We start from the raw sequence: 23945 nt of genomic DNA on the forward strand, positions 1-23945 counted from the left end.
TACATTCTATTAAAATAATGAGCAAAATTGATATGAATAATTTTGCTTTTGAGACTGCTTGACAACTATAACAATGAAGACAAACAGTGTCTTTGCCGTACAATGAATACAGTGTTATCACACATCAGGGGCTGAGGTTTTCTGAATATTATGTCACCTACTTACAATTAATCTCCAGGTTTCATTGGGTTTATAGTAGGAAATATTCTACCACCCACATTCTGGCTTTGGCCATATATTCCTCTACAATTCAAGGAACTTTCTGGTTAAACAATATTTTAACATTTTCATAATGGCTTGCTCACTTGAAACAGTAATATTAACTTTTATTCATAAAATCTTCGCTTCTTCCCATGAACCCAAGAACTGAGAATAGTACACGTGAAATTAAAATAACAAAATACATAAAGGAAATTTCAAAAGAAAGTCAAGCCAAAAACTAGGACATCATTAACTAGAAATTACAAAGCAAACGAGTTGTAAAAAGATGTTTTGTACTATCTTTCCTTTAGTACTTTGCTTTCATATTGTTATGGATCTTTTACAAGCATAATTTTCTGTAATCTCTTGTGTTATTGTTGAAGTGATATTTAAAGCATCCACATATAACCCATAGGCTTAAATTTGGTGACTGATACTTACATATTTATTATGTTAAAAATATGTGCAGTTTCAGGATGCTTCTCTCTCTGGTGTATCATGAGGACTGAATTGTGTCCCTCTATACAAAATAAGAACTGATTCCTCCTTTGTTCTGTAAGCATTTGGAAGAGAAGGCCTCAAAAAACAATATATAGAAACACATCCACCACCACCTTCTAAAAAATAGACTGAAACATGTACACCTCTCTCTTCTGAACAGACAGAATTCCACTTATTAGCACAGTGAGTTCATATTTAATCTTTCACAATTGTCCTGCAAAACAAATATGCCCTCTAGGAGTACCTTGAAGTTTCTTCAGATATTAACAAAACTTTAAGAAAAGAGGGGTTTACTGTAAGCTCAATACTCTCTACTTTGGTGATTGTTTAGGAAAGTTAATTGCTTATGAAAGGAATCATGAAAGAATGGGGTTAGAATTTTCAGGGACTAAGTTAAGAAAGGTCCCATGAGGGTCGTGAGGGTCTACGGCTCTCCATCTCTCCCCAGGACAGCCCTTTGCATGTGGACCTCAGATGCTACCAGGTGGAGTTAGGTGTTGTCCCTCTTTGCTCTTAGCCATCTTGCTCTAAATTTTATAGGGATGAGAAATCACATGGGAGAAAAAGCCTGGGACCCAGGTTCTCTTTATTGAAATTCATAGGGATTACCCAAAGTGATGCCTGGACGGGTTATGCTAAAAGACAAATTATACAATCCAGATCTTACTTAAAAATATCTATCACAAGGCTAAGCACAGTGGCTCACACCTGTAATCCCAGCATTTTGGGAGGCTAAGGCAGGCAGATCGCTTGACTCCAGGAGTTCCAGACCAGCCTGGCCAACACAGTGAAACCCCATCTCTACTAAAAATAAAAAATTAGCCAGGCCTGGTGGCTGGCACCTGTAATTCCAGCTCTTTGGGAGGCTGAGCCACAAGAATCACTTGAACCCGGGAGGCAGAGTTTGCAGTGAGCTGCGATCACACCATTGCACTCCACCCTGGGTGACAGAGCAAGACTCCATCTCAAAAAAAAAAAATATATATTGCAAGTTTCAAAAAGTAAAAAAAGTAAAATTTTAATCCATTTATATTTTAAAGACAAAATTAACCAGCTAGCTACAGTTCTGGATCACAAACCCAAGTAGTTGTGCTTTCGGGTAATATAATGAAATAATATAATGAAAGTCACACAGCATGAAGAGGTCACAGGGTAAAAGGTCTCCCTGCCCTGGCTATCCAGCCACCCTCTTCACTGACAGCCTTCCCCAGAGTAATCACTTTTTCCAGTTTCTTTGTATCATTCTCAAGATATTCTATGCATATACAGGCATAAATGTGTGTATCACTTTTTAAAACACAAATGGAAACACTACAGTAATATTAATAATAGTTTCAGGCAAAAATCATCAGTGGATGCTCAAATTAGTGGATAAGAAAGTACAATGAGTAACAGGATATTTGCATAGTCTCAAGCTAACTCCCCACAAGACACTTGCTATATACAGAATTGTGTCCTTCCAAAATTCATACAGTAAAGCTCTAACCCCCAGTGTGATGATATTTGGAGGTAGGGCCTTTGGGAAGTAATTAAATTTGGATGAGGTTATAAAGGTGAGGCCCTTATGATGGGGTGAATATCCTGATAAGAAGAGACAGCAGAGAGCTTGCTTTCCTTCTCTCTCCACCATGTGAGGACAGAGCAAGAAGGCTGCTATCTGCAAGCCAGGAAGAGAGCCCTCACCAGAAATCAAACCCTTCTGGATATCCTGCTGGACCCTGCTGGATCTTGGTATTGGACTTCCAGCCTCCAGAACTATGAGAAAACAGATTTTTGTTGTTTAAGCCACCTAATTTATGGTATTTTGATATGGCAGCCCAAGCTGGCTAATTACAAAAGAAAAATAAAATAACTTGACAGTAGAGAAAGCTGGCAGATACCACCTTAACCAAGTGATCAAATTAACTCTCCAGCAACAAGGCACATCAACATCATGTGCCTCCTGATGTGCACTGTGAAGAGCTAACAGCACTTCTGTGGTATTCTTGCCAAAAAAAAAAATCAAAACCTGTATCTAATCATGAGGAAACCTTAGACAGTCCCATTTTACAAACTAGCTGATGCATAGTCTTCAAACGTGTCAAGATCATGAAAGGAGAAGAAAGATGATGGACTGGAGGAGCTATCCTGATTAAAGTACACTGAAGGGCATTAGTGGCGCAATTGAAAAAAATTTTGAAAAAAAATCTAAAAAGGTCTGTGGATTAGTTCTTGTGATTTCAGCAATGTTAATTTCCTAGTTATGTAACTTTTTATAAGTATAAAGTTATTTTAAAAAGAAAAGTAAATTTTAAAAATTAAAAACACAAGTGGTTGTGTCCTGTGTATACTATTTTCCATCTTTCATTTCTCCTCTAAACTATGTCATAAGCATCATTCCATATCAGTATAGATACTGCATTTTTAATGAATATGAAATGTTCCACTGTATGGATTTATGTCTTTCATCAGTTCCCTGTTAATGAATACTTTGAGCTATTTCCTAGCTTTTGCTATTACAGTGTTGCAGTTAACATTCTTTTCAATAAGACTTTTTGTGAACATAGTAAAGCCACTCTAAATGCACAATAAACCAGTGTTTCTCTTCCTTTAGGAAAGAGGTTCCCCAACCTTTTTGGCACCAGGGACCAGTTTTGTGGAAGACAATTTTTTCACAGATGGGGGTAACTGGGGAATGGTTTTGGGATGAAACTGTTCCAACCAAGCATTAGATTTTCATAAGGAGCTCGCAACCTAGATCCCTCACATGCACAACCGAGATCCCTTACAATAGGAGTCAGGTGCCTATGACAATCTAATGCCACAGCTGATATGACAGGAGGTAGAGCTCAGGCGGTAATGCCTGCTTGCCGGCTGCTCACCTCCTACTGTGCAGCCTGGTTCCTAACAGGCCACAAACCAGTATCTGTCTGCGGCCTGGGGTTTGGGGACCCCTGCTGTAAGACTTAGAATTCATGCCAAGCAAGTGTTCAGGACAGAATAACACATGTGGCCAAGCTCTTTATCAAAGCCAGATTTGATAAAAATAATACATGATTTATTTTTTAATATTATAAATTCTTGATGATGTGGTTAAAATGAACCAGTTTTTAAGATTGTCTTACCCACTGAACATATATTCCTTGGCTTTTTACTTCTCTTCTAAATTATTTAATTTCAGGGTAGAAAAAGCGAAATTATCACAAATGTTACTAGTTAGAGCATTTTTTAAAAAAATAGATGAAATTAATCCTAAATTTAAAATTCTAATGTACCTGCCTCCTCTGGTAATTAAGACTCTAATCAAATCTTTAGTGTGCAAATCAGCTGTTTTAATGATCTGAATCCTAAGGCATGTGCAAAAGTTTAAGATAAACTTAATAGGCCAGGTTCAGTGGCTCATCCCTGTTAATTCCAGCACTTTGGGAGGCCAAAGCAGGCAGATCACCTGAGGTCAGGAGTTCAAGACAACCCTGGCCAACACACCACCCTGGCCAACACAGTGAAACCCTGTCTCTACTATAAATGCAAAAAATCAGCCAGGCATTGTGGCATGCACCTATAGTCCCAGCTACTTGGGAGGCTGAGGTGGGAGAATCGCTTGAATCTGGGAGGCATTGGCTGCAGAGAGCCAAGATCGCACCACTGCACTCCAGTCTGCGAGACAGAGTGAGACTCTGTCTCAAAAAAAAAAAAAGATAATAGGTAAAAAGATATAAATAAACCCTAAATACTGCAATAAAATGCTAAAATGCACTTATCTACAAGAAATATTGTATCAATAATCAGAAAACTCTGAACACATTATCCCTCTTCTCTCTGTACTGTAAACATAACCTTGCTTACTCTCCATTTACCGCCTTAACTTACTTCAGCAAGTGGTCAAACAAGGCATTCTGATCCCAAGCTCATGCTTAAGGAAAGAGGAGAGATATTTTGAACTTGTTCTTTCCCTTTTAAAGTCTTCCACATGTTTTTTTATCATTGAAACAGCATCTATCAAGCACTATGCTGGGTATTTCACAAAGCTAATGAACACTTCCCACCCACTTTTTAGCTTATAACAACAAACCAAGAGCAAATATAATATAGCAAACCAATAAACATGTGGGTTTTCTGCTGAAGGTCAAGTAAATAGAGCACTGAATGAGGTGAAGGACTGTTATTAGGGGTCCTTTACTTTTTCAGGAAGGTCTTCATGGAAATTTCAAGATATTAGGAGTCATTTGAGGATAAAGTTAGGAAGCTGTATTAGTTTCCTCTGGCTGCTGTAATAAAGTATTACAAATAATAATAATTTGGTGGCTTGAAAACAATGCCAATTTATTCTCTTGAAACCAGAAGTCCAAAATCAGTATCACTAGACCCAAATCTCCTTTATGGCATCCCAGAGGCTCTAGGGGAGAATCTGTTCCTGCCTCTTCTAGCATCTGATAGCTGCCAGCTTTCCTTGGTTTGTGGCTGCAAGCCAATATCTGCCTCCATGTTCACACTGACTTCTCTTCTGTTTGTGTCAAATCTTCTTTTGTCTCTCTCTTATAAGGACACTTGTGACTGGATTTGGGGCCCACCCACCTAATCTGGAAAAATCTCCCCATCTTAAAAATCTCTTACTAAATCACATCTGCAAAGACCTTTCTTCCATTTGTGGTAACAATGACAGGTCCCAGAGATTAGGATCTGATATCTTTGGGGACTATTATTCAACCTACTCCAGAGTTCCTTCCCTTTTGTGGGGAGCAGTGTTCTAGGAAGCTTGAAGTCAAAGTAAGGGAAGTCAGCCGGTGCAGTGGCTCACGCCTATAATCCTAACACTTTGGGAGGCAGAGGTGGGTGGATCACCTGAGGTCAGGAGTTCGAGACCAGCCTGGCCAACATGGTGAAACCCCATCTCTACTAAAAATACAAAAATTAGCCAGGCGTGATGGCAGGCACCTGTAATCCCAGCTGCTCAGGAGGCTGAGGCGGGAGGATCACTTGAACTGGGAAGCAGAGGCTGCAGTGAGCCGAGATCACGCCACTGGATTCCAGCCTGGGCGTCAGAGCGGGGCTTCATCTCAGAAGCAAACAAATGAACAAAAAACAAAGTAGGGGAAGTAGAGGTTCTCACCAACACAGGAATAAAGAGTTTGACTTTGTGTTGCTTTTGTTGTTTATCAGAGTATCTAGCTGAAGCCTTGAAGGAGAAAGTACTAATTGAGATAAAATTTAATTTTATCAGGGGTTCTGGAGAAAGGTGTGGTCACCAAAGCCCAGAGATCACAGATCCCAGACTCATCAAGACTGTGGGCTGAGAACCAACAGTACTTTCACCTATTTATTACTTTCCTAGGGTCTACCCTGACACCAGACCATCTTAGCCTCCCACCAGCACCCCCAGGACTCACACATACTCCAGAGACAGCCACAGCAACACCCCCACCCTCGCCCACCCCCAGTGCTCCTTACTGGATGGCCGTCTCCTTTCACAACTCTGTCTGCATTCCATTTCATTCTACTCTTTCCACCAGATGGTCTGCTTATTCTTATTATAGCTGAAAAGAATTCAGCCAGATTAAAATAAATCCTCTATAGTCATCACCTAAGTGTTAATTTAAGCCCAATGCTTGTCTCAATACCAATTTTTCTATTTATGGTCTTAGTACAATGTCTTGGGGGGGGACAGGGGTGAATGGGATGACAAACTGCATGTTTTCTTTATACCCTTTGAATGAAACTAAGGAGACTAAGCAATTTTTCGAGGGACTAATGATTTTAAGTTCTTTTTACTGTAACTAGGGTGCTAGATAATATCCTCCACATGACAGCCTGAGAACAGCCACCAATCCTAGTTATAAGGGACTTATTGCTCTCTAGGAAATACAAAGGGCCTGTTCCAGGAGATGTTTCAGAGGAGAACTTATGTGTGGCTTTGGCTTCTTGCCCATGGTGCACTCCAGCGTGGTGCACAATCCCTGGGTTCCATATCAGATCACCTAGGTTCAAACCCCTGCTCCAACACTCATCATTCTTGTGAATTGCTTCACAGAGGTTGCTTTGAGGATTCAATGAGATAACACATGTTTTATGTGTCAATTTGGCAAGGCTACAGTCTCCAGTTATTCAACCAAACATAAATCACAGTGCTCCTGCGAGAGTATTTTGTAGATGTGCTTAAAGTACATAAACCTGACTATAAGTAAGGGAGGTTATCCTCAATAATCTGAGTAGGTCTGATTCAATCGGTGAAAGGCCTTAAAAACCAAACTGCAGTTTCCCAGAGGAAGAAGAAATTCTGTCTGTGGCTGGTAGCCTCAGCTCGTGCCCCAGGGTTCCAGCCTGCCCTTCCTAACAGCCTCGCCTACAGAGCCCCCACAATCACATAAGCCAATTCCTCTCAATAAATGTCTTTATATATGTCCTGCTGGTCTTGTGTCTCTGGTTGAACCTTGACTAATGCAAGACATAAAATATGCAGAACAGACACTGACACAGTGCTCAGAAGGCTTTTGCTCCTATTTTTGTAGGTGATGGCAGTGGTAGTGGTAATAGTGATGGTGGTGTTATATAACATAAACTGGAGTTTTCCTATTCCTATTGGAAATTTTCCAATGTCCAGTATTCTGTCCCATTGACCCCATAAGTACATTCTTTCTTGTCAGATCATGTGACTCAATGTTTCATTCAAAAAAATGCAGCCACTAAAAATTCTTCACTTAACAGACAGAACAACTCACATTCCAACCCATGTCATATGATTTCCACAGCCCAATAATTAAAACATGTCCCAGTAGAAATATGTGCTTTAGACAATCATTAGCTTGGAGAAATTTTTCATCCCTTGAGTATTAGAACAAATTCTACATTTACCTTTTTTTTTTTTTTTTTTTTTTTGAGGCGGAGTCTCACTCTGTAGCCAGGCTGGAATGCAGTGGCGCCATCTCAGCTCACTGCAACCTCCATCTCCCAGGTTCAAGTGATTCTCCTGCGTCAGCCTCCTGAGTAGCTGGGACTACAGGTGCACACCACCATGACCAGCTAATTTTTGTATTTTTAGTAGAGACGGGGTTTCACCATGTTGGCCAGGATGGTCTCAGTCTCTTGACCTCGTGATCCGCCTGCCTCAGCCTCCCAAAGTGCTGGGATTACAGGTGTGAGCCACTGCGCCTGGCCTCTACATTTATGTTTATGGTTTTTTTTTTAAAGCCTAAGAATTATATTATTTCCTTCCACTTGTTCTTGTATTTTCAACATTCTTTCAAATACATTAATTTTCACCTCTTCCTTTCTTCCTCTGCTATTTTCCACTTAACATGGCAGAATTATTTCAACTCCATGAAGCTATCTGCATACAGCAATTAATTCTCTGCTAATAGATTTATTCTATCTGTAACTGACACAAGTTTGTGGCAACAGCCACACAAGCAACTCTTAGACCTGATGACATCACATTTTCCACTGACCTAAATGTCTCATGCAAATTTGAAATACAAGATTGTTTTCACTTTTTTTTTCTAATAAGTTGCCATTACTTCATGACTACTTTGTCCTCCAGAAGTATGCTTTACTGGTTCATTTGACAGACACTTATCAAGCACCTGCTATGAGCAAAAAGAATGTGTCACCTCTCCTATTCTCATGGTGTTTTCAACATATATGAGAGATAAACACAAATAACTCTATTAGTTAGAAGATGTTGATAACTGTCATGAGGGTGGTTCAGACAGGGTAACAGTGATTCTGAGAAGTGAAGTGTCACTTCTGGTTGATTGGGTGATTACATTGAGAATAGCCTAATGACAGCTTCTGAGATAATTCTTAGAATGTCTAGGATTTCAACAGGCTGACAAGGAAGTAAGAACCATTTCCGAGAATGAGAATAGCACATGAGCACTGAAAATGACTCATTTTATACATGAGGAAAGCAGACAAGAATTGGCCCAAGGGCATGCAGCTGGTCAGTCACAATAAGAACCTCTACCTGGTGGACCTCTAGCTGAGGCCAGAAACCCCAAGGAAGCTCATATAACACCTTTCATCTGTAGCTTCTCCACTCCTTCTAGTTATAGTATGGGACAGAGACCTGAACTTCTGGGCCTTCCATGAAGAGGCCATCAAAATGAATTTCTCATGCTTTATTCCCTTTTAACTCAACCACTCTCAGAAGTCTAAGACCCTATTATTCATCCACCCATCTCCCTCCGGTCTGGATCCCATACTCCTCCATTCATTCCCCCCACCTTCTCTATCCTCTCCTTTACTGGGCTACTGGGGACTCCCAGTTGGTGTTCATCTTCTTTTCATAACTGAAACCTTTTCCTTCCTATAACCACAAGCAAGGGTTGCTTTTTTCTTTATAACCCATGAACCTAGAGCCTGGTTGATGTCTTCCTAGCTCCTAGTACCATTTTCAAAGCTTTCTTTTGCCTCTCCTTCTTTAAAATATCCAGCTCATATCATTAGAACACAATTCACTCACATCTCCCTCCTTGTGGATAGTATATATCAACCTCCTGACCACTTCTCCACTTACTGGTGACATTTTTTTCTGGTCCATTACCTTCATGTCCTCACTGCCATCTGTGCCCAGACACCTGCTTGCATGCAAACTCCTTTAATTACTTTCTGCCTCTTCCCTCCTTCTGACTTCCCCAGAAAACCTTCAAACCTGATTAAATTTAACTCTGGCCAAATTCTTGTAACTGAATTTTGCTAAAGAAAACCACTCAATGCCACTAAATAGTTCCACCATAAATTCATGACTCAGAGTCATGAATGGATACCTGACACTTCCCCAGCGTGCTTTTTTCCAGCTCTCACAGACAGCTATTTTATTCTTTCTCTTCCTCAGACATCTGTGTCTCATCCCAGCTGTTGAACTTACCTCCTATTTTCCTGAGAAATTAGAAGCAATTTAAATGGAGTTACCTTATCTTCTCATCACCAAATCTATATATCTCCTTTCTTCTGTGCGTCTGCTTTCTACCTTCTTTCCTGAAGTTACTAAGGTAGATGTGTCCTTTCTTCCAAAAAAGCCTACCTACTCTACTTAGATCTCTGAATCCATGTTCTCCCACTACTTTGCAATTATACCCTCTCTGTCCTATATCACTATATTTCTCCCATGCTTCTGAATCAGTTACATCAGATCTAGTTTCTCTATTTATAAAAATCACCCTCCCTTGACCCAATATGCTATCTAGTTATTACCCCATTTCTTTCCTTCTCTTTATAGCAAACACCTCAAAAGAATAACTCTATCTCCTGTCTCCACTTTCATACTTCCCAGTCTCATCTCAACCACTCCAATCAAGCTTCCATGTTCTTGTTGAGCTCGCCAATGACCTCCATGCTACCAAATTCAATGGACACATCCTGTGCCTTCGTCATGCTGAACTTCTTAGCAACATTTAGTGTTACTGACCACTCCTTAACTTTCTGAAACACTTTTCTCTCCCCAGAAGAGTGTCGCCCCACTGTCCTAATTTTCCTCTTACCTCACTGGTCTTTTCCTCTTCAACTCCTCCTTTACTACCTACCTCTGAACTTTGGAACAGTCTTGGATTCTCTTCTTTTTCTCTACTTATATTTGTTTCTCAGGTGACCTCATCTGAGTCTCTGGTTCCAGTCACTTCCACCATCAGAGTACAGATCCTTGGCTGGGCCTCATAGTGCTTAAAGGGACAAGCAAGGATGAGCCCAGATGGAAATTAGGCTGCACTCAACCAAGTGTACTCCCCACCAAAATTAACGGGGTTCCCAAAGTCATATCCCGAGGCTCGTTCACATACTCACTTCTCCCTATGCAGTGGTTTTTTCCCAGGACAGGGCATCACACAGACTTATCCAGAGCCATCCTTTGTGTTGAACTTCCATGGTCCCCACTCTGAAGCTGTGAAATCCCTCCTTCTTCCTCTCCCAAGTCTGCTTCCTGTCACAGAATGAGTGAACTCCTTTCAGAGCGCGGTCCCCACAACCACCTCTTGTTTACACAGCCCTCCTGATTCTGCATCCAAGATTTTTTTACACTGTCAGATCCTTGCTTATACATTAAATTCCATTTTATGCTACCCTGTATATACGTTGTTTGCATGAAATTCTTATCCTCTACAACAAACCACCTTCCAAAAAATAATTGACCATTCATTCCTATGTGGCCCCATAAAATGCTAGCAGGGAATGCAATGTGGCACAGAGAAATTTATTTTTCCAAACAGGTAAAACAAAAAGCTTGGTTTAACAATAATAAGTACTTTATACTTATGCATACAAACAACACCAAAAAATCATATTTCTTTATTCTTGTTTTCCTTTGCAATAGTCCATTACTATGTCATATTTCAAAACAAAAGCTAGCTTCCATAGGAAGGAAAAACAGATTAAGTAATACAATGAAGAAAAGAATAATGTGTTTAAGGTTTGAATGTGAAATCTTATGTAGCTTTTCCAAAAATACCAATTTGGCTGGCACTTTACTATCTTTAATCCTGAGCATGAACTTTAAACTTCTATGGAGATAAAACTATATTACCTATAAACAAAACAAGCAAAACAGTGATCCCTTCCTGATTGAACTCCTGATTTATTACCTTTAATGAAACCAGACACTGCCTCATTACTGTCCCATCCAAGAATTTGTCTTGCAATGAATTCTGGCAATATCTATTTTTCCCCCATTAGAGTGGTATGCATTTTAAAAATTAGAAGTGATATGATTAGGTGATCTGTTCAGGTCAATGTTTCTAGGACTATAAATTTATGGCTAGTAGGTGCCAATTCATGTTATTAGAAATTTGGAGACTATATAAGAAAGAAGTACTGGAGCAGTCAGATTCCTGAGTCTTACTGACCATCATTAAACTAGGAACATAGGAAGGGGCCACAAAACAGCTGTGTTCCAACCTTGAGTGCCTTAAGAGCTCAGGAGAGGTAGACATGTATTATTAAATACTGTATCCATTTCCTATTTAATCTTTGTGTTCAAGGAATACTCTTGAGCTAATGGTTCAATCAGATAGTGCACTATGATAAGGGCAGGAATGAGCTTGGGTGGCATACACGTTTGGAGTCAGGTAGACCTATATTTTAATCTCAACTCCACCTTAGACCTTACGTGACTTCGGACAAATGGAATAATCTCTTAGCTTCAATTTCTCTTTCTGAAAATCAACAGGCTAATACATAACCTCAGTAAACCTGTAGTCTGGATTTCATGATGTAAATGTATGTACAGTGCCTGATTTCTCTCTTTTTTTTCTTTTTTAGCCTGGAGCTCCTTCCTGCCAGTCCTACGGGTTGGTCCCTGGGTACAGTAAGCAGAATTGAGGTCATACAGGTTCGGCCTTTGACCTCTGGCAGATTGGGCCCAAGGGAACAGCAGGTACAAAAGTCCAAATGCTCTCACTTCAGGTATGGCCAGTGCTCAGCCAGGCTGCAGCAGGTGGATGGGGCACCATGGTTCTCTTTTGGTGAAGGGTTCACCATGGTAGTGTTTCTTCTCAGGCAGCTGCTATGACCATTTGATGATTCTAGCCAGGAACTGCTGCACCCACCACTCCATCCAGGCCAATGGGCACAAAGCTGTGCAGAAGGGCTAGGGGTCTTCTCCATGTACTGCATAGGCCTTGGCTCACTCTCCTGGCTGGGCCACCATCTGGCTGCAGTTCCACCTGCTGCCAGGCTTCAGACACCAAGTGAACATTCTCCCCATGGGTATAGTGCCTGGCTTCTAATAAGAGTTACTTCCCTTCCCTTGAACAATTTTACATCAGGAATCAGTGGTAGATACAATCATATCACAACTGCTTACTGATTCTCTTAGGTATTCAGTAGAGTATTGGCCTATTTGTTGCCTCTTTAGAGACGAAAAGATTTCTAGGGCTTTAGAACTCAATGATAAGCCAATCTCCATCTAATGACCCATTTCACGGATAGAACTCATGGCTCACAAATGGTTTTGTTAACTAAGATAATAAAAATATTAAAGACTTTCTATAACAAAGTAATGCCTGTGGGCCCAGCTACATTTTTTTAATTAGATGTAGATTTCTAACATTCATTGAGTTCAGTAATGCATATGGTCCAGAACAAACGCAGGGGATTTTTTTTTATTATTATTAATACAGAATAGACAAGACTAAGAGTATACACAACAATATTTCTGTGGGGGCTGAAGTTTGTCAAATTTATTAAAAGGTTAAAAGTGCTCTATGCTTTAGATTCAACAAATAATATATTCCAATGAAATAATCATGGTTGTGCACAAAATTTTACCTATAAAAGTGTTCAAAATGCTACCTTTGTAATAATAATAAAAAACTGAAAACGAGTGCTCCAAAATAGAGGATTGCTAATTAAATTATGTTATATCCATACAACAGAGCTGTACACAGCCATCAAAATGATGTTGTAGAATACTGACAGAGTGTTATAGAATATTGTTGTAGAATACATATTGTAGAAATATGTTAATAGTTAGTTAAGTGAAAACAAGCTATAAAATGCTATGAATAGCATTCTTCCATAAAGAAAGAGAAGGAAGAGAAGGAAGGAAGGGAGGGAGGGAGAGGGAAGAGAGGGAAGAGGGGGAAGAAAAAAAACCAGTATTAATGGTATTTACTCTGGACAGTAGAAATTTGGGTGTTTGTTTTTAATTTGCTTTTCTTTTTATAATTATCTGTTTCTTACAATGTATTGTAATTATGTATTCAATTATGCATAAGTATGGTAATTTTGAGCTTGTTTTAAAGAAATAAATTGTCCAAATATCCCAATCAGTTAAAACATCATGGAGAAAAAGAATAACAGGCTGGGAGAGGTTGTTCTCACCTGTAATCCCAACACTTTGGAAATCCAAGGTGGGAGGATCACTTGAGCTCAGGAGTTCAAGACCAGCCTAGGCAACACAGTGAGACCTCATCTCTACAAAAAAATTTAAAAATTAGCCAGGCATGGTGGTGTGTGCCTGTAGTCCCAGCTATTCCTTAGGAGGCTGAGGCAAGAGGATTGCTTGAGTCAGGGAGCTGGAGGCCACAGTGAGCCATGTTCACACCATTGCACTCCAGCCTGGGTAACAGAGTAAGACTGTCTCAAAAAAAAAAAGAATAACAGAAGGGAAGGAAAGATGAGAACCTGTAAAATATAGACTACTCCCTGACAAATGTCTAGAGAAAATTTTTAAACATGTTTTGTGACAAATTGGACATTAGTTAATAATAATTACTTAATAATATAATTTTTTGCATGTGGGGTTTTCCAGTGAAAACCAGGAAATCTAGTATATAAATTCTAAAACAGCTGTAACATTATTATAATAATATTAATAACAAATATTTTACTGTTCATAAAGTGATTTCAGACTAACTTCACTGCCTTTATTAAGTGACTGCTATGTTGATCAAAAACACCAGACACCATGTAAATAGATTTCTGCAAAGCATGTGGAGTTTCTCATAATATTCATTGCAGAAGATGGTGAAAGTAAACGTAAGTGGATTATAAATTTGCTGAACAATTGAAACAGTCAGGAAATTCAAACACTTTTATATTTAACAACTGCTCACTTAGAGTTTCCTACATGCCAGACACTGCTTCAGAAATATTAGAGGCTTCAGAAATATTAAATTACTTCATTCTCACAACAGTCATAGGAGATAGGAGATGACAAAACCCTATTATAACTTCCTTTCTACAGAGGGCAGGTTAGGTAACTTGACCAAGGTCAGAGGGCTAGCGAAGGGCACAGCCGGGATTAAAGCCCAGGCAGCCTGTTTTCAGAGAGGGTGCCCCTAACCACCACACTATCATGAACAACATCTTCACAGTACATGGGCCATGATTATGCACTTAATAAATTTTACAAAGCAAATTTTAAATCTTAAATTTACAGAAAATATAACATGTTACATAAATATAGAATGAGAGAGACAGATTTATATAAAAAAATTTGGATTTATTTCAGGTCCAAAATAATAATAATGTAGTAGCTAAGAAAACTAATTAATAAATTTTCAGACTTCTTAATAGAGAAGAAGTAAGAGAGAGCAATGGAAGAAAAAAGAACTAGGTTTATTGATTGCCTACTGTGTATCAGATCATTTATACATAATATTTATTTTTCGTTAAAATTCTTGGTAGTAGGTAATTGTGGTAGATTAAATGCATTATCGGCTTCAATGGCCTCCCTCTATTCACATCCATTACAACATGATTTTTTAACTACTCCACCCCCATCAAGAGATGAAATCTTCACCTTTTCAATCTAGGCTAGATTTGCTTTGGCCAAAAAAAATGCAACCAAAGTGATGTTGTGCCACTTCTGAGCATGAGTCTCACAAAGCCGCCTATGCTTCCACCCTCCCTTTCTTGGAACCCTGCTCATCTCCATAGAAACAAGCCCAGAGTAGCCTGTGAGGAGATGAGAAACCACTTAAGTCATGAGAGCTGAAGTCATCCTAGACCAGACCAGCCCCCACCAACCTACTGACTTTAGATACATAAGTCCAGGTTGGTCTCAGTGGCTCACACCTGTAATCCCAGCACTTTGGGAGTCTGAGGGGGACAGATCGCTTGAGCCCAGGAATTTGAGACCAGCCTGGCCAACATGGTGAAACCCTGTCTCTACCAAAATTACAAAAACTTAATTGGGTGTGGTGGTACATGCTACCTATCCAGGAGGATCTCCTGAGCCCAGGAGGTTGAGGCTGCAGTGAGCCATGATCACACCACTGTACTCCAGCCTGGGCAATAGAGTGAGATGCTGTCTCAAAAAAAAAAAAAAAAAAAAGAGTCCAGCCAAGATCAACCAGCTCTCCCATAGTCTTCCCATTGGGAAGTAATAATATACAGATGTCTTTTTAAATCATTACATTTTAGGGTGCTTTGTTCCACAGCAATCGCCATATGATTCAGCATAATTTTTTCTCTTATAAATGTAGAAATTGAGGCTCAGAGAAGTATTTTACCCAAAATCACCCAGTTTGTAAGTGGCAGAAGTCAGCCCCAGTCTCTTTTATTTCAAAGCACATAATATTCAGATGTTAGAATAATCATCTCACTGAGCTCTATACTAGACTGGCCATATATGAAGTGCTATATTTAATTCTATACAACCTAACATGAATCCAGAAGAAAATACAAAGAATTTTATGATGTCTATAAACTAAAACAAAAAAACAAAAAACAAGAGAAAGGTTTGCTGGCTGAGTACAGAAGCTCATGCCTGTAATCCCAGTACTTTGGGAGGCCAAGATGGGAGGACTGCTTGGGGCCAGGAGTTTGAGACACACCTAGGCAAAGTAGTGAGACTCCATCTCTACAATAAATAAAAAAATTAGCCAAGCACGGTGGTGCACACCTGTAGTCCCAGCTACTCTGGAAGCTGAGGTAGGAGGATTGCCTGAGCCCAGGAAGTGGAGGCTGCTGTGAGCTATGATTATGCCATTGTACTTCAGCCTGGGTGACACCGCGAGACCCTGTCTCAAAAATAATAATAATAAAAAATTTAAAAAAAGAAATAAAAAGAAAGGTCTGCTTAGGTTGGAGAAGATAAAGCTCATGGAGGACATAAATAGAGGAGCAGATTTTTTTCTGTTGCTCCTGTCTCATCTACTCCGATTCCTTCAAGCAACAGCTCCCTACAACTCATGAAAAGACACATCTAACCCCTCATGATGATTACTGGGTTTAGATGTTAACCTCAGTCTTCCTGGTATTCCTCACATAAGGGTCTACTCAACCCTTATAGACTCACTTTGAGCTTCTAGACAGCCTCTCTCAAGTCCATCTCTGCATCTAACCACAACTGTATTCAGTGTGACGTTTTCTCAAATTCCTTTCCAGGCAACACTGTTCCAAGCTAGACTTGGCCTCCAAAATTGGCCTCTTCCACCACAAAAAGAAGCCTCCATATCACAAACACACTCACATTTTCTTTCCTGGTCTTGCTCCAGAGATCAGTGGCTAAAACTAACAGGACTTCATCAGATTTTAGCTTAATAAAAGGGAGATGTACCTACCAATGACATTTGTCAAGTAAAAACACTAGCCCTTCATGACAATAAAGACCCAAAACCAGGAAGCATGGTATGTTGCATAAGGGAATCTTCCTCAAGTGATAACTTGGATAACATAAGGTACTGAAACAAACAAAACCCCCCAAATTTTAGTAGCTTAAAACAATATGATATTATGTCTCACTCCTGTATCAATCCAATGAGAGTATTTCTAGTTGCCTGACGGCTTTCCTGAATGTGGTGACCCAAGGACCCAGGTCCTTCTGTCTTGTGGCTCCACCATCCTTTGAAAACATGGAGTATTTTATTTTTTATTTAGTCCAACTAGGAGGCAAGAGAAGGCAAACTAGAAAAGGTACCCATTTTTTTAACCACCTCAGCCAGCAAGTTATGCATGTCAGATTCCATTAGTGAGACCTAGTCATACGTCCCTATCTTGATGTAAGGTGAATTGGGAAATGCAGTCCTTGGCTGGAAAGCCACGGCCCAGTAACTATTCCTCACTGCAGAAGGGGAGTATAAATGTTTAGTGGGCAGACAACCATCTCTACTGCCATTTGTAATAAAATAAATGGGTTCTAAGTTCTGTTTTAACTCCAATGTTCACGTTTCAACTTTCGCCAAGGTTCAGTAAAAAACAAAAACAAAAACAAAAACAAAACAAAACAAACAAACAAAAACAATCCACTTAAAAGTATCAATTTAACTGCAAACTCTTCACATTTCTAGTTGGAGATATTAGTCAGAAGCTCTTATACTAGACCCTAAGGACTTTGAGGGCAAGAATTGACTCCTTCAAGGTTTGTATGCCCAGAGCTTCCCATATACAGTAGCTGCCCACGGAACATTTGCTGAGTAAATAAACTGGGTGTTAGGTTATCCTATCCCAGATTCTTTTTTTTTTTAAGTTAGTCTGCTTTTATTTTTATATTTATTTACTTATTTTTTAACTTTTTTTTAAAGGCAAGATCACTGAGACTTTTAAAATTTTTTTTATTATTATTATTGAGATGGAGTCTTGCTCTGAGGCCCAGGCTGGAGTGCAGTAGGGTGATCTCAGCTCACTGCAACCTCTGCCTCCCAGGTTCAACCAATTCTCCTGCCTCAGCCTCCCGAGTAGCTGGGATTACAGGCGCATGCCACCATGCCCAGTTAATTTTTATATTTTTAGTAGAGATGTGGTTTCACCATGTTGGCCAGGCTGGTCTCAAACTCCTGGTCTCAACTGATCCACCTGCCTCGGCCTCCCAAAGTGCTGGGATTACAAGCGTGAGCCCCCGTGCCCTATTTGTTAACTTCTAAGTTCAGGGGTACATGTGCAAGTTTGCTATACAGGTACATGTGCAGGTTTGTTATACAGGTAAACTTGTATCATTAGAGTTTGTTGTACACATCATTTCATCACTCCAGGTATCAAGCCTAGTGCCCATTAATTACTTTTCCTTATCGTCTCCCTTCTCCCACCCTCCACCCTTCGATAGGCCCCAGTGTGTTTTGTTCCCCTTTATGTGTCATGTGTTCTCACCATTTAGCTCCCACTTATAAACGAGAATATGCAGTATTTGGTTTTCTGTTCCTGCATTAGTTTGCTGAGGATAATGGCCTCCAGCTCCATCCCTGTTCCTGCAAAAGATATGATCTCATTCCTTTTTATGGCTGCATAGTATTCCATGGTGTATATGTAGCACATTTTCTTTATCCTGTCCCCACCATTGGTGGGCATTTAGGTTGATTCCATGTCTTTGCCATCGTGAATAGTGCTGCAATGAACATACATGAGCATGTGTGTTCATAATAGAACAATTTATATTCCACTGGGTATATACCCAGTAATGGAATTGCTGGGGTGAATGGTATTTCTGTTTTTAGCTCTTTCAGGAATCGCCACACTGTCTTCCACAATAGTTGAATTGATTTATACTCCCAACAACAGTGTATAAGTGTTCCTTTTTTTCCACAACCTCACCAGCATCTGTTATGTTTTGACATTTTAATAATAGCCATTCTGACTAGTGTGAGATGGTATCTCATTGTGGTTTTGATTTGCATTTCTCTAATGATCAGTGATGTTGAACTTTTTCCCATATGAGTGTTGGCCAAATGTATGTCTTCTTTTGTAAAACGTCTGTTCATGTCCTTTGCAAACTTTTTAATGGTTTGTTTTTCTCTTGTAAATTTGTTTAAGTTCCTTATAGATGCTGGATATTAGACCTTTGTTAGATGCATAGTTTGCAAAACTTTTCTCCCATTCTGTAGGATGTTTGTTCACTCTATCCAGGGTTCTTTATACAAAATGAACTTGAACCCATACTTGAATTCAATGCTGGGGATGTTGTTTCTCAAGATAAATTTCTTCTATGCCTGTCTGCTCCTGCAATGCTAAGCTACCCAAGTTTCTGTGAGAATGCAATATTTTGGTACTTCATTCATTTCCAGGTATAGTCTCCTTTGCCTGGGTTGCCCTACCCCACATTCACCTGGAAAAGGCTTTCTCCTTCCTGAAGAGTTGGCTCAAGAACCACCACTTCCCTTCCACACCATTTACCCAATTCTCCCAGCAGACTTAAGCACCCCTTCCCCTGTGCTTCCACCAAGACCGTTACTATTCTTATCTTAATTTATAGTAATTACACATTTATTTTCTGCCTGTCCATTAGATAAGGGTAGGAACCATGGCTTTTCATATTTATATTGGCAAAATCTTGGCCACTGTATGACATATCAAAAAGGCTCAATTAATATTTGTTTAAAAATTATCATTGTTTTAATCTATTCTATACCTACCTAAAAACCATACAAATGTCTTAAAGAATGATATGCCCCCCTCTTTCATACTCTTTGCCCCACACATATAGTGGTCTGATGTATTTTAACAAATCAGAGATGTTGAAAGCAGAAAATCTTCAGTACCTTATTTAAGGTGATAAGCTTCTAATAACATTCATACTATAATACCCATGACTTTAAGCACAATGATACATTATCTGTGGCATTATGTTATAGTTTCATACTTCACTGGAAACTTAACTGGATATTAACCAGCATTTTGTCTATGTGATAATCATTTTGGACATATTTTTAGTATTTTGTATTTGTGCTACACCATTTATAAAGTTCAAAGACCCACCGCCTTCGAACTAAAATATTTAATTTTTCAGATATTATCAAAGGAGATGAGCAAAAAAGAAATTAAAGTTAACAGAACACCTATGGGGGTACTTGGTTGGTGGTAACACTTAACAAACTTAACTCATCAAAATCTTACATCAACCTAATGAGAGATAAACATTATTAACACCATTTAGATAAACCTAAGGCTTAGAAAGAATAAAACATTGTTAGAGCCAGGATTCAAATTCAGATGCATCAAGCTATGTACTAGGCTGAAGAGTGGTCCCACAAGATGTCCACATCCCAATCCCTGAAGCTTGTAAATGTTACCTTAAATGGCAAAAGTGATTTTGCAGATATGATTAACGATCCTGAGATGGAAAGATTATACTGGATTGCCTCGGAGGACCCTAAGTATAATCACAGGGACCTAAGAGAGAGGCAGAGGGAATTTGATTACAGCAGAGGAGAAAGCAGTGTGAGCATGAAAGCAGAGATTGGAGTAATGCAGCGAGCAGCCAAGGACTGCTGGTGGCCTCCAGAAGTGGCCAAGGTAAGGAATAGATTCTGCCAGGTAGCTTCCAGAAAGATCCAGCCTTGCTGACACCTTCCTTGATTTTAGCCTTTTAGGATTCATTTGGCGTTCTGAACAGTAAGAAAATAAATTTGTGTTGTTTTAATTGTGGGATTTGTTGCACCAGCAACAGGAATCTAACATACAGTCTCCAAACTTAGGGAGATCTTTGATTAAATCAGTTTAGTGCAACAAACAAGGCAGAGTAATTAAACACCTCCGCTAACAGGAAAAGAAAACAGCTGGAGCCACGTCAGACCACATAAGGAAGTTCCAAATGTGAACATCCTCCAAGAACACTTGAGCCATCATCATGACTATTCCAAAGTAATATCTGGAAAGTTTTAGCCAAGTGCTCTAGCAGATCTTCCCAGCTGGGAGGAAGGAACAGCGTGAGGGCCAGTCCCTCAGGTAGCCAAGTCATAAACCTTGCAGAACTAAACTAAAACTTTGAACTGAGCCCACAAGCCTGAGGTGGCCAACACAAACCTCAGTGGAACTAGTTGTACTTCCAGTAGCAAAACACTTTTAAACAAGGGCCATATTCCATTTGCAACTTTCGGGATAAAGCTTTGTCTATGTCCTACAGCAGCCCAAGACTGGAATTTACCAGGGAATGAATAACTCAGAAAAAAAAGTTTGCAAACTCTGTGCCTAGCCCAGATGGAAAAACAAGCTACTGGCTTTAATGCAGTACAAACTCCAGACCTTGTGCCAGCAATAGCCTCCTCCAGGATTGCATTTGGCATAAGAATGGGAATTATAGTGGTGTGAATTACACATATTTTCCAATGCAAAATAAGGACTACCACAAATTGAAAGAAAGTTTGTGTATGTCTTCTGTTGTTCATTAAGACAATTCTCATGGGCTCTCGGGTCTGCTGTCCAGGGTTACCCTCTCGGGGGAAGTGACTCAAGCGGGAAACAAGCGCCAAGGCCAAGAGAAAACAGAATCTTCTGAATGAAATTAGCTTTTGTTTGCCTGCCACCTTTTGACCTGGATGGATATTTCTACATAAAAAAATGTTAAGTCTTAGCCTTCTGAAATATTTGGAAAGGTAAAGCTCAGAGGTATAAGCAATAAGGTTGTCTCCGTAGTTACTAAGTTTCCCTGGTAGAGGTGGACTGTGATCTGATTAAAGGAAAAACGAAAACATAACAAGGAAGTTGATGGATATCTACAGGGATTTTTAACAGTAAAGCGCTAAAGTAATGAAATATCTCACTGAAATCCTTAATGATATAGCTAATCTCAAAATTTTTAAATCCACTTATTTCTTCACCAATCTCTCTGAATTACTAACACTGTGGGTGTAACAATTGTCAGAAGTCCCATGAAAAGTACCTTAAATACCTCAAAACAATCTTGACTATGACTTTTATATCAGATCAACTATAGCTTAGAAACGATCTCCTTCACACTAATTAAAATCAAATCAATAGGTAGTAATCGAGCATCAGTTATCCACAAAATGGTGTGGGAACTACAACAATCAAAGTCAGTGCCCTCATGGGGCTTATCATCCACTAAAGAGAAAAGCAATACCCATGCAAAACATTAAATAACAAAGTTTCAAATATGGGTTAAAAAATAGAAACCCATCACAAAGCAGTATGTGTTCAGTCAACATATGATTCCATAGGAAAGGGCCAGTGTGGGAGTTTAAGAGAGAAGAAGGTTAGAGCAGCAAGGCTAGATGGAACCTAGAGAATTTCAGTTGTTTCTATTTTATCTCAACGTGCCTAAAGGCAGTAGGTATCTGGTGTGATGGGAAGTATCAGACATCAGTTCCACAACTTGCCAGGCTTCAGACCTTCACAGTTACTTAAACACTCTGAGCCTGATTATTTTACTCTACAAAATATAGATCAAGCCTACCTCCAAGGTTGTACTGAGGTTAAAGTGAGAAATGTATATAAAGGTCTCAGCAGATTGTAGATGCTCAATAATACTAGTTGTTTTTCTTTCTGTGGTTATTAAGTCTTCAATACAATTTTTTTTCTGAGAGTGTTGTGATATTTTGTTATTTTCCACAAATCCAAACATGTATTTTATCTCACAGGTCTCTTGAAGCATTATTTGTCTGTAAATGCTAATTACTTCCTGGTGAATTTTAGGTTCCAGGAAACATGGAGAGTCCTGTTTAAATTTGTCTATGCACCTTAAGCTGAGAGTAAAGTCACCAAGGTGCTATCTAGTTTAAGAGACTAAAGTTTTTCCTGACTTCTAGACACTTAAAAAAACTCTTTCATACTTCAGGCTTTTAAAAATGCAATGCTTCTCTCATAGGTACTGGTCTTGCCACATGTTTGCTCTGACACATTAAATTACCTTTGCAGCATCAACCCAATCAGATAGAACTGAGTGCTAATGAGACAATAGCCCCCTCTCAGGCCTTCTGTCAGTTCATGAGCTTTGCTCATTTCCATTGTCACACAGCATATGGAGAAAGCTAACCATCTGTCTTAGAATTTCTTGCCCATAATTACAAGAAAGACTGGGTAGGACAGTATGGATACAATTAACACAGATCTATCACCAATACCAGGCATTTGTGTGGGGACTCCCTCCTGCTGATAGCTGGGTAGAGGCTCAGGGCTGGAAACCAGTGATGAAGAAAAAGGAAATTGCTTCTATAAGCCAAAGTTTACATAAAAATGAAAAATCCATCATTGATTGTGTGTTCTGCCAAATGCAGTCTTTTCCACCATAACCAAACCAGGCGACAGAGCTGGCCCTCCGCTCTTCACTCTTCCCCTACCCTACTCTCAAGCTGACTTCTCCCTTTCAGTTCCAAGCTTGCCTGTGCTCTTCTCTTTAATGTGGATTTCGCCTAATAGGAAGAACCCATCTTTCTCGTTTCAAAATATCAACATTCATTTCATGCAGCCTCACGCCTATGCTACCCTTTGTCTACACATTCTGCAGTTTCTGTCAACGCCATATAGAAAGGGAATAAGGCATGTGAAGCCACCAAGGCAATGAAGATTAGACGGTAGAGTACTTGACTCCCCTCAGCCGGAAGATGGCTAATGGGGTTGCCTGGATAGTATCGTGGTGCTCCTATGACTGCCCAGCCAAGTGTAGGATTCCAGCTTGATCATCATGTACACCATGCAGAAAGTGACTCTCCCCTCAGAAACAGTTTTTGAAACTCCTGCCATTGCCATGGAACAGAAAGAAGCCGCATATTTCCTCCATTCTATGATGCATAATTTTCACTTCTGAAATAGGAGTGTGGCTTATAACTGACATCCAAAGAAACTTGCCAAGAATGTCTTTTTTAATAAAATATTGCTATGAATATGCTTTGTTATACAATTAATGGCACCTTCGCATGGAGGAAATATGATCCTTCCACTGAAGAGATTGGAGTTTCAGTAGAGAAGAGGCATGGACTTAAGTTTAGAGGCAAGAAGCCCACAGTTTTATGCCACAGAGCTCTACATTTAAAAATCGCTAAAATAATAAATTTTATGTTATATATATATTTACCAAAATTAAAAAAAAAATTAAGCCACAGAATCTGTACCTACTCCCTGGATGAACAGTTCAATATTGTGCAAGTGAGCCAGCATCATGCAGG

The 23945-nt window shown here is 39.5% G+C and overlaps 1 long non-coding RNA gene and 1 other non-coding gene across 2 annotated transcripts in view; both read right to left on the reverse strand.

The window, feature by feature from the left end:
* Window positions 1-10461: 10461 nt before the first annotated feature.
* The window catches only part of LOC109029178 (uncharacterized), a 70656-nt gene continuing 57172 nt past the window's right edge, over window positions 10462-23945 (reverse strand). The window contains exon 5 of the long non-coding RNA XR_002008235.3: window positions 10462-10591. This is a non-coding gene — a long non-coding RNA (uncharacterized lncRNA). The remainder of the gene's footprint in view (window positions 10592-23945) is intronic.
* LOC115932292 (U7 small nuclear RNA) lies at window positions 13906-13967 on the reverse strand. The gene has a single exon (XR_004068585.1). It is a non-coding gene; the product is annotated as a U7 small nuclear RNA (small nuclear RNA).

Source organism: Gorilla gorilla, chromosome 1 (genome assembly GCF_029281585.2).
Source record: "Gorilla gorilla gorilla isolate KB3781 chromosome 1, NHGRI_mGorGor1-v2.1_pri, whole genome shotgun sequence".
Classification (NCBI taxonomy): Eukaryota; Metazoa; Chordata; class Mammalia; order Primates; family Hominidae; genus Gorilla; species Gorilla gorilla.